The sequence below is a fragment of the Amaranthus tricolor genome, chromosome 8, assembly GCF_026212465.1.
Source record: "Amaranthus tricolor cultivar Red isolate AtriRed21 chromosome 8, ASM2621246v1, whole genome shotgun sequence".
Taxonomy (NCBI): Eukaryota; Viridiplantae; Streptophyta; class Magnoliopsida; order Caryophyllales; family Amaranthaceae; genus Amaranthus; species Amaranthus tricolor.
This window is the reverse complement of record NC_080054.1, coordinates 11,276,045-11,286,526: the sequence shown is the minus strand read 5'-3', so window position 1 is coordinate 11,286,526 and position 10,482 is coordinate 11,276,045. Positions and strand designations below refer to the sequence as shown.

The following is a 10,482-nucleotide window of genomic DNA, read 5'->3' as shown; positions in this document are numbered from 1 at the left end:
TGTTTTCATCAAATTCCTAATAGTTCCAATTAGTAAATTTTAACCAGAAACTTATATGATCGATTTGGAAAGTTTAATAAATTCAAATGAAAAATCCGACTTCGCCATTGCGTTTGGAACGCGTCAATTACCTTGGGTACCAAATTTCATAATTTCTAACATTCAATTACTATTTTTATTATTTTAAGCGTTTAACGAGTTTTTAACGCATCGGTACATAAAACAACGGAACACGACTAACATTTCCTGATCGGCACCCTTATCGAGACAGAACTGCTGCTGCCCGAAAATTTTTTATCATTATTATTATTATTATTATTATTATATATACATTATTTAAATGATTAACCTTTTAAATCCCATGACCAAAATACATCTAACAATGTCACATTCACAAAATCCTTCAAGAAACTTAAAATTTCATAAATTATGATAATTAAATTAAATACTTAATTCTCTTAACAAATTAAAATTTTGTAGAGAATCATAAAACCAAATCACCCATTTAAATCAAAACGTATATGTATAAACACAATCCTTCAAACAAATCAAATTTTGCTAAAGGATTTATAATCTCTTGAATAACTACACTACTTGGTCTATACCATTTAAATTTCATCTAATAAATTGAAATTTTGTTAGAGAAAAGTAAACCATAAAAATTATTTAAATATCAATATAACTTAAATTCTTAATTCTTATAACAAATTTAAATTTCGTTAAAGAATATTGATCAAGAAGTTCTTTTCTTAATCCATTTAACAAATTAAAGTTTATTAAAGGATTATTAGAGAAAATTTTCATATATAAAAGAAAAATATTCAATCCTCTTATAAGTCATAGGATATCATCATATATAAAATATAATTCATGTTAGAAATCTTTGTATATAAAATCTATAATTAACAATTCAATTAAACTTACCCTTTGATCAAAAGATTGGATTGAACAATAAGAATTTTATTTTCTTTTGAATGTGCCGAAATCAAGGAGCAAAAGTGAGAAAATTTTCTGAATTTTTTTGTATACTTGAAGTTTTGAAATGGTGAGGAAAATCAAAGGAGTTTAAGAATTAATAGGCACTTACGATAATGGTCATAATTGTGCCATAATACCCAATTATGAGAGGAGTTACAAGACTCCTCCCACGCCCTACAACCGGCCACCCCCTCATATCCCCCAAATTTTTTTTAATTTAATTAATTAATTAAGTAATTATTATATTATTGTTAAAACAGAAAAGAAACGTCACGCGATAACATCGTACGCGATAAAACGTGTTACCGTCAAATTTTAACTTACTTTATTTCTTATATTTATATATGTAAAATAATATAATTTAATAATATTATTTATTTTTATCTTATTATATTTTCTTTTTTTTTAACCCGATAAATTACGAGGTGTTACAGTTTGGCTACAACCCATGATGTAAGTTTGAGTTTTAATGGGCCATGAATCTCAAATATGTCCATGATTACTTGACTTTTGAGATTTAATGGTAGCTTACAAGACAAAACAAGAAAAGGAAAAAGACAAAAGAAGGGTTGTTATAACAACTTAACAACCTTTATAACAACCTAATACAAAACCTCTAAATACACGTGCTAAAGAGCACTTACAAGGAACAACTATGGTAACAGAAGACTAATGCTTCTTATCACTATTCTGATCAAAATACATCCTTTTAATGAAGAGAGGACTTCACACAAGGATATTGAACAACAACATACTTGACATTGCATTACCCTTCACCAGCACCTGCACTGCACACTTGAGACAATAATGAGCAAAATCCAAGTCTGCACACCGGTACAAATCACCTAGCAACCAAACACAATAAGCAGAACATATTCTAATACAACATTATAATCTTAATATAATATCAAAATATAGAATGAAAGAAATTAATGTCACAGCATTATTGTTAACAAAATTTTACTTTAAGACTTTTTCCTAACTTATTCCTAGATGACAAATGCTAATCAAGAATCCACATGATATACAATAGATGTTGCATCAACCCACTAACTTTATTATGAAAGACTTATTAGTTTCAAGTGCAAATCAATTTATGTTAATATGCAATGTTAAATGAGTTTAATTTAAAAGAATTTTGTTAAAACTCTTTTTTTTAACACAAACTCAAACTTAAAAACTTTTAATATAAGTACTTAGTACTAGGGGTGTTCAAAAATATCCGGATTTGAAAATCCGATCCGAAAAACCCGGTTTCCGATTTTTGAAACCGGGTAAATAACCCGATTTTCCAAATTCGGATAATTCGGGTCGGGTACCCGGTTTTTAAACCGGATATTCGGGTCGGATATGGATCGCGAATGTTGGGAAACCGGGTACCCAGTTTTCGGTTTGTAATTATTTTTTTTTTTAAATTTTTATTCCAAAACCCTAAACCTAAATGACTTAATCTTCCTCATTTCCTCATCGGGCCGTCTTCTTGCTACCTGCTGCTTGCCTTCTTCCTTCAAGTGTAGTTCTATTGCTACTCGGTCGTATTACTCGTATTCTTTGCTCCAACCAAGTTTTCCCACCCTCCATAAACCCTCGGTGTTAAACCCAGTAAGGCCTTCGTCTTTCTTGATCAATTTTCGTGTTCCTTTTCATTTCATGCCCTAATTTTCGTCGTTACTGTAAATTTCAGCTATCTGTTCTTGCTTTTAGATCCAGATAATTAATATGAGGTGTTTCCATTTCCATTCCGATTTGAATTTCGATTTTCTAGTATTCTAGCAATTTCCTTTTCCCCATAATTATATGGTGATTTGAATTGGACCCTTTTTGGTTGCTAAGTTTGTCCTGTTCATTAATTAAAAGAAATAAGAAAAAAAAAATCAAAACCGGGTACCCGGTTTCCGACCCGGTTTAAACCGGGTCGGATTCGGGACATATTTTTTAGTATCCGGAAAGTCGGGCACCCGGTTTTTTGAAACCGGGTCGACCCGGTATCCGATTTTGAACACCCCTACTTAGTACTTCTATTCACTTATTACTATAGTAACAACTTCTTTGTGAGCTACATTATGTACCTCTAATTACACAATGAAGCCAAAACTATTTACAACCTCGGCTTTAGAATATCTTGAGGAAGCGCGTGCTTAGTACGCACCCCACCAACTAGTTACTTATAAAATGTGAATAACATTTCAACACTATTCACAATTGCTAAAATGAATTGTGTATTGTACTTTAGCTGAAATCGTGCCACGTGTAGCTAGCAAGAACTCTTTGCCGTTCCTTACTTCCTCTTTGAACGGTTAGTATTGTCTTATTTTGTCCTTCTTTTGTACGCTTCCTTCCCTGCTTGCCTGCTTCTTATGGCTTCCTTTCTTTCCTCGTCCCTTCTCCCTTCTCGTCACTTTCCCTCATAGCCAGAAAGATCCAAAGTAAGTTTCTTTATCCACTTTTACTTATTAATTTTTCTGGATGGTAGTGTTGAATGAACTTTTTCGTTCTTTTTTGAATGAAAATAGGGATTTTCATTAACTTTTCAAATGAAGATGAGGTTTTAGTTTTAGATTTAGGGATTTTTTTGGATTTTCTTTTGGTTTTTGGCGTGAAAATAAGGATTTTATTTATTTTCTTCTTGTTTTCGTTAGTTTTCTTTTTGTTTATTTTGAGTGAAAATTTAGGGTACAATTTTTTCCATTTTCTTTTGAATGAAAATTCAGCTTTTTTTTTTTTTTTTTTTTTTTTTTTTTTTTTTCATTTTGAGCCAGTTGAGGATTTCCATTTTCTTAAAGCTGTAGATTTGAGGATTTGTTTTCCATTTTGTTTCTTGGGTTTGGCTTGTTAGATTTTGTTTTTTCGTTTCATTCATCTTTTATTGCTTGGTTCTTCATTCTCATTTTCCTTCTTTGGAGTTGAGCATTCATTTGTCAGTTTTGATTTTCTTTTAATTTACATTCTTCTATTCACTACAAAAAAATGTTTTATTTAGCCACACATAATTAGACACACTTAATTAAGTGTGGTTAATTATTAATCAAGATAATTACTATAATGTGTTTAGCCATACTTAATAAGTGTGGGGAAAATAGCCACACTTATAAGTGTGAGGAAAAGATAGCAAAAAGATTAATAAAATGGATCGATTTAACCACACAAATCAATAATCACTCTAAAACTATTTACACATACAACCCCTCTTGCATGAGACTGTCTCACTATCAGACGGGCCCTTATAATTAGCCCATTACTTTAGTTGATTATTTTAAGATCGTAAGTGAACATTTTAAGGTTATAAATAATCACTAAACTTTAAAAAGTGATTATTTATAAAATTATAAGTAATCAAGACCTTCTCATTTAAGAATTAGTGTTTCACATATTATTGTTTAGAATCAACCAAAAACAAACAAAAAAATTAGCCATACTTGAAATAGAAAAATCAGAAACCTCCAAAAAAAAAAAAAAAAAAAAGAGGTAATAATGTGGGATGACTTGCAAATTGCCAATTTCCTAGTAAAATGCATCCCTAAAACGCATCTTTCCAAAACTACCTGCATTTTCATAGACCACTATCATAAAAAATCAGAACTACCATTTTCATGAAGATTTTTTCTCAAAAACCATCTTGCAGACACCTATCTTGAAAATTTCTCCATTGCAGAACTCCTCTCTAACGCCATCTTCAGCGGATAGACTAACCTCTTTTGAAGACCTAAATAACATGACTATCCGAATGAATCGAAACTGGTAACGGAACTTCTGAAGACGGTTCATAGCTTGAAGAATGATATAGTTGTCCTAACGACAAAAGCTGACGAATAAGCTTCACAACATGGATCGATAAGAATATATTTTAATAAATTAATCTTTTATTGTGTCTTAATAAAACTCTTATCTACAGAATTGTAATTCGTTAGAAGATACAAGGCAAAATGGTGTGTCACCAACATTTGAGGATGCTAACTCAGTCTCCAAAACAGGTAGTGTAACATGAACGTGGTGTACACCCATCTGTTAATGGTACAAGTACTCCTCTTTCTTTTAAGAAAAAACTATTTCTTTGTGGTACAACTACTCCAAATTCTACGGAAGCTGCTAGGATGGAATCAAATCTTCTACAACCAAGCCCTCTATCTCGTGGTGGTACAACTACTCCAAATCCTGCTCAAGTATTTAGGATTCAATCAAATCCTCTTCTACAACCAAACCCTTATCCCGTGGTGGTACAACTACTTCAAATTCTACTCAAGTAGCTAGGATTCAATCAAATCCTATTCAAAACGAGGGACCATATGATCAGGGACAAGCCAAAAGATCAAAACAAAATGAGGTAATTGATAAATATTATTTATCAATATTTGTTGTTTTTTTCTAAAATGAGGTATTGTCATATGTTATTAATAAATACTTTTGGTTATTTTAGTTGACTATTCCTGAATTGGAGAAAGTGATTGATAAAGTACTTAAAGGAGAATCCTGAACCAGTTAGAAAATTCATTCATGGAGAGAAAACTAGAAAGGAGATAGATGTCACTTTGCTTTCTAGCTGGCTTCACTTTTTTCATTTCTTTCTAAATAAATTGCTTTAACTCGATATCTATATCATTGTCTATTCGTAGGCAATGAATGAGAGCAAAACAAAGCTGATACAGAATTGTTGGACAAGTTGCCGTGGATCAAGTAAGTTTTATTGATATATTTTGTTGTAGGTTTAAACTTTTTAACCATTATTAAGTCTTTGTGATGATATTAATTAATTCTAACATTTTGTGTTTAAATAGGTGACTATAATAGAACAAATACAAAAGTCACAAGTTTTAAACACAAGCAATGAAAAGCAATTATGATGACCCAATTGTTTGTGTGTAGCTGGTACTCTAATTAGACTGGTTATGTGTTGCTGGACATAAAATAACTCATGTGTTGCTGTCACTGCGTTGGTTGTGTCTTGCTTATTGTGCAAATTAAATCGTGTGTATATTGAAACTACTGCCACTACCTACCGTTGATGAGGGTGTAATGCAACTCATAATTACTACTACTATACTGATGATATTTGAGTTTACTTTTGCTAGCTAGCGTTGCCTTAGCTTGCTAATGCATGTACTGCTGCTGTGTAGTGTTCTAATACTACTATATTTTGATACAACTTTATCATTAATTGGTTTGTATGAATTCGACCTACAAATAAAAAAGGTTATTTGTCATTATTGATCTTTATTTGTTTAATAGAACGTTAATTTCCAAAATAATAATAATAATAATAATAATAATAATAATAATTATTATTATTATTATTATTATTATTATTATTATTATTATTATTATTATTGTTATTTATTATTATTTGCAATAATAATAGCTTTAACAAATGACAAAAATTATAATATTTAAAATAATAATAAAATAATATTAAATTTGCCGCTAAAATTAGTTGGAAGTTAGTTAACAGCTTTATTCCCCACGCTTATACGTGGAAAAATCATGAAAAAAATAACATACTTGTACCAATACCCTATACTTATAAGTGAGGTGATATTTCATCACTTATAAGTGTGCCTAAGGTGCATTTAGCCACGCTTATAAGCGTAATCAAATGCATAATAGCCACAGTAAGTGCTGAATTTTCCCCACTCTTTTGGGGAAATATTTTAGGCACACATATAAGTGTGGGCAATTGCATTTTTAAGTGTGGCTACAAACATTTTTTGTATATGGCTAAGCATTAGTGCATGGTCTTGTATTGATCCTTTTGCGCTATTTCTCTTACATTACAAAAAAAGACACATTTTCGACCATCCAAAATCGTCGAAATCAGTCGGTATAGAGCTATATTGACTGATTTCCGACTATTTTGGGATAGACGGTTCAGAATGGTTAGAATTTCATTTTAGTAAGAAAACAGTCGAAAGTTCCGACTAACCATTGTTATTCAGAATATCAGTCGAAAATTCCGATTATCATGTTAGTCGGAAATGAATAGAAAATTTATGACTAATTTCCTACTATTTTTTAGTCGAAGATTAGTTATAAAATACTATTTCAGAATTTATCCCAAAATGACAAGAAAAAGATTTTTAAAAATTTTCCGACCAAATTCATACCAAATTCCGACTACCGGGCTGGTAGAAAAAAAAAGAACCTGAAAAAGGATGTGTCATGTCATTCCTACTTGGCGCCTACCTGGCACCCACGCCACTCCCACATGGCACCCACGTCACACCTCAACCTGCATAATACATCCCACACAATTGCTTTAAGAGGTTTCAAACTGCTGACCTCTTGGTTATTACATCAAGACTCCAACGATCCAACCACTAGATCATTTGTTAATTAGTAATACTCTATGCAATGTTATTATAGTTATAACATAACACTTCTATCATTTAGTGTATTATTAATATTATTATTAATATTATTATTATTATTATTATTTTTTTTGTATAATATTAGTTGTATTAGTATATCATTAGTATAACTCGTTTTAGTATACCATTAATATATTATTAGTTGTATAGTATATAATTAGTTGTATTTATGTATTATTAGTTTATTAGTATATAAGTAATCGTATTAATGTATTATTTGATGCATTATTATTATATTATTAGTCGAATTAGTGTACTATTAGTCGTATTAGTGTAGTATTAATATTATTATTAATTGTATTAGTATATTATTAGTTCGTTTGTATATATAAGTAGTTCGTTTGTATATTATTACTTGTATTAGTGTATTATTAGTTGTATTATTATATAACTATACACGTATTCGATATAATAGTTGCACATATATTATTTGTTTTAGTGTATCATTAATATAATATTAGTTGTACTAGTATATAATTAGTCGGATTAATGTAGTATTAGTATATAATTAGTCGTATTAATCTATATTAGTATATGATTTGTTGTATTAGTATATGATTTGTTGTATTAGTATATTATTACTCATATTAGTCGTATAATATATTATTAGTCGTATTAGTATATTATTAGTCGTATTAATGTATTATTAATCGTATGTATCTTATTACTTATATTAGTTTTTATATTAGTCGTATTATGGTAGTATTATTATCTTATTAGTTGTTAATTATAATAAGTCGTAATAATGTATTATTAGTCATAGTATTACTCGTATTAGCATAGTGTTAGACGTATTAGTGTAGTATTAGTATGTAATTAGTCGTATTAGTTTAGTATTAGTAGGTACATTATTAGTATTTTTTTTAACTTAAAAAAACTTTTTAGAACAAACTATCAACTACGTTTATTAATTAGACAAAATTTGGAAATGAAATTAGTTAGTCCTATTTGGAAATGAAGATTTTTTTAGAAAATGAAAATTTGGTCAACTTATACCTAAATACTTATAAATACACTTCAAAAAAGAAAAAAACACTACTAATAACTAAATTAATTTGGTCAACTAACTATTAAGAAATGAAAAACAAAATGACAAAAGTCACAAAACCCATCACATAACTTACTGGGAATGAAATATGGAATTTAGTTTACCGACTAAAATTCCGACTGAATTTTAGTCGGAAAATGGTAAGTAATTTTCCAACTAAAATTCAGTCGGAATTTAGTCGAAAAATAATGAGTGATAAATTTACTTTTTTTTTTAATTTAAAATTCCGACCAAAAACTGTTTCAGTAGCAATTTAGTCAGAAATTCTGACTAACGTATGTCAGTCGGAAATTTCCGACTGTTTGGAGTTAGTCTATGGGTTTTAGTCGATAAGTTGTCCCTTTTTGTAGTGTTATTCTATAAGGATAATATCCACTAAATAAACTATTGTAAATTTTCTTAGCAACAACTTGAGGAAAATTTGAAAAAAATAAGATTATTTAACAACTTAATTCCAAAAATAAGCTATGTGAAAACTTATTTCCCAAAATAAGCGTCCGTACATCCAAGCCTAGCCTCGGGAAGAGTCGCTGTTAGTAACAGTGAAAGTGAAAAAAAAAAAATTAAAAGCCCAAAGTCGCTGTTAGTAACAGCGACTTAAAAAAAATTTAAAAGCCCAAAATCGCTGTAACTAACAGCGACTTAATGCGTTTTATATTTTTTTGCACAATTGATTTAATCTTACTAAACAGTATTTGTGAATCGAAATCCCAAGATCATGATCGGTACTATGGCACAATTGGTTTCTACATTTCATCTTGTTTTCCCTCTCCTCTTTTAATCTTTAATTAGTAAATTAAAGCCAAAATACCTTTTAGAAAAGGTCTTCTACACCGGGACTTCACCTTGAGTGATTTGGGTCGCGTTTCGTGATGATCGGGGACGGACATTCCCGGATCGCGGAACGTGGCTTCGTTCCACGTTCCATGTAACTATGCTTGACATGCTATTAGAGCTAATGTGACAAGAGATCACATGTTCAAATCTTATTCACCCCTAATTTAAGGTGAAATATTTCGTGTTGGGTATGAGGAGGGCTTGTATTGCATTCAAAATTCTAGTCCACTTAGCTCTTGTGTGAGGGGTCGTGTTTGAGTATATAACATATTCTGAGGCCTCGACCATCAGCTTAAATTTTTGATTGAGTTGGTTCCTTAAAATTTTCACCGGAATCTCCTTGCAAACAAAAAACTCAATTCATTGTTATTTCCACAATTTACAACTATGTATGAAACTGGACCTATTGTCTTGTTTGAGAAGTTTTTTGTGTTTAAGCTACGCAACTTATGATCCTATTATAATTGGGGGACTGTCTAATCTCACTCCGGTTTAGATTACTCTACAATCTAACCACTCAGTACAATGAAAAACTGCAAGAAATCGGAACACGTGGTCCATAGTAGTGAGACAAAAATTAGGAGGAGAGGTTATGTTCATAAAGTTTTTGGGCAGTTTCAAAACTCTGGAAAAACCAATTGTGCCATAGTAGAGGTGTTCATTCGGTTGATCGGGTCGGTTTCGGACGGGTGTTATTCGGTTCGGTTGCATTTCGGATCGGTTATTTTTCGGCTGTGTGTTACAACGGGTCACACTCGGGTCGAGTCGGTTAGTCACGATTCGGTTAGAGATCGGTTATTCAAGCTATCGGGTTAGCATCAGTTCGGTGTCGGTTGAAGTTCGTGTCGAGTGTCAATCGGTCTCGGGTTGTCATCGATTACTAATTGGTTCGGTTTTTCGGGTACAGATCGGGTTCGAGCTTTATTTTTCGAGTAGTTATCGGTTACAGATAACTATTGATCGGTCAATATCGAAATAAGTTAATAGTCAGGTTTTTAATTGATGTATGCTCATTTACTTACAAAAAATAATTACCGATTGTTTTATCAGATATAGCAGATAGGGGGGTCAAACAGGTCGGGTTGGGTCATTTTCAGGTTCGGATCATATATAAATGGGTCAATAAACCCTTAACCTGAACCTGACCCATTTAATTAATGGGTTAAAAATTGAAACCCCGGCCTGATCTGTAGCAAATCGGATCAACCTGCTAATGATCCATTTAACCTACTTTTTTTTAGGTCATTAAATTCATATATT

The 10,482-nt window shown here is 31.0% G+C and overlaps 1 long non-coding RNA gene across 5 annotated transcripts; it reads left to right on the top strand.

The window, feature by feature from the left end:
• Window positions 1-3,192: 3,192 nt before the first annotated feature.
• On the top strand, window positions 3,193-6,198 carry LOC130821306 (uncharacterized). 5 transcript variants are annotated; one of them, XR_009045324.1, is made up of 4 exons: window positions 3,193-3,404; window positions 4,871-5,299; window positions 5,589-5,649; window positions 5,751-6,198. It is a non-coding gene; the product is annotated as an uncharacterized LOC130821306 (long non-coding RNA). The 5 variants fall into 5 exon arrangements; XR_009045326.1 differs by having other exon boundaries at window positions 5,393-5,649; XR_009045325.1 differs by having other exon boundaries at window positions 3,201-3,404; window positions 4,631-5,299.
• The last annotated feature ends 4,284 nt before the right edge of the window (window positions 6,199-10,482 follow it).